Below are 1,430 nucleotides of genomic sequence, written 5' to 3'. Positions count from 1 at the left end.
TTGTAAAACTCTGGCTTCAGACCCCAACTTGGCAATACCACCTATTTTGTTCTTTGCTGTCCAGAATTTAGAGTTCCCCCCTAGGCAGTCTAAAGAGAGAAAGAACAGCAAGATGTGAGATTTCTTGGCTTTTGAAAGGTCTGTCTCTTCTAAGTGAGTGTGCAGTCATCCTTCAGGCTCTGAGACAAGCTGAAAGAATGAATAGAAGGAAAAAATTCAGTCGCCCGCATCAACTAATTTAAAAGCTCTGTCTTTTAAATTATTATTGTTGCTGTTGGTGCTGGGGATTGAACCCAGGGCCTTGTGTATGCTAGGCAAACGCTCTACCACTGAGCTACACTCCCAACTCCTGTTGCCCCTCACCCCACATCTTTCTCCATTTTCTTTTCTTTTTTACTGTACTGTGGTTTGAACTCAGGACCTACACCTTGAGCCACTCCATCACTCCTTTTTTGCCATGGGTTTTTTCAAAATAGGGTCTCAAACTATTTGCCTGGGCTGAATTCAAACTGCGATCCACCTGATCTCTAACTCCTGAAAAACTAGGATTACAGACGTGAGCTACCAGTGCCTGACACATTGTTCTTTATTCTTTCACTAGGTCATGGTGGGGAAAGCAGACTGGGTGACCCCAAGGAACGTGTCACTGTCCACTCTGTCCTGTGCATTCATGGGCCACTGAGTTCACTTCTGGGGACTTGTCTCTTCTTCCCAGGATGCACTTCAGGGGAAGTAAGAGTCCTGTAAGTGTCAAGCTGGTACTTGTTCTTCCCCTCAGAGCACCTTCTTCCCCAACAATTACCACATCATCATAAACACTCAGGAGAGACATGATGTAAAAATGAAATTACTGAAAACATTTTTGTACTAACACTTGGCTTTATGTAAACTCACAGACAATCCTATAAGGCACTCAAGCAGATTACGGGTTTGAGCAAGGCTGGAAAATTGCTGCCATTATATTGCTATTATTAACACGTTGTAATTAGCCCTAAGGAATCCCAAAGTTCTCTTTCTTGATTTGGCTTTAATGAAGGAAAATTGCTACCTTTGCAAGTTGGATGGCGCCCGTTCTGATTAACCTTAAGTATATAGGACTATTATTTTGAAAATGTTTGCTGTCATGTGAATATTAGCATTACATACAACCGGGAAGAGGCAGGGAGGGTGGAGGGGAGCTCTTTCTTCTTTTCTCCTCTCCTCTCCCTCCCTGGCTCCCTCCAAAGGAGGATGAATCATGTGCTTACTTCAGCTGTGCTCCCAGCTTGGAAGATCAAGAATGAAAGCCCTGTTGAGGCCGTGACCGCAACTCCTAGGCCTTTGCCAAACTCCATCGGCAAGACTGTTGGCCGCCAGCTTCCCTACCTGGTGACTGCACAGGCTGGTGTAGTCATTGTCGGGTGGTTTGATCATCAAATGGAGAGTGAGTG

At 44.8% G+C, this 1,430-nt stretch overlaps 1 non-coding gene across 1 annotated transcript; it reads right to left on the bottom strand.

Moving 5' to 3' along the window:
- Positions 1-272: 272 nt before the first annotated feature.
- Positions 273-347, bottom strand: Trnaa-agc (transfer RNA alanine (anticodon AGC)). The gene has a single exon. It is a non-coding gene; the product is annotated as a tRNA-Ala (tRNA).
- Between the last annotated feature and the right edge of the window lie 1,083 nt (positions 348-1,430).

The sequence above is a fragment of the Castor canadensis genome, chromosome 16, assembly GCF_047511655.1.
Source record: "Castor canadensis chromosome 16, mCasCan1.hap1v2, whole genome shotgun sequence".
Lineage (NCBI taxonomy): Eukaryota > Metazoa > Chordata > Mammalia > Rodentia > Castoridae > Castor > Castor canadensis.
This window is presented reverse-complemented; position numbering and strand designations above follow the sequence as displayed.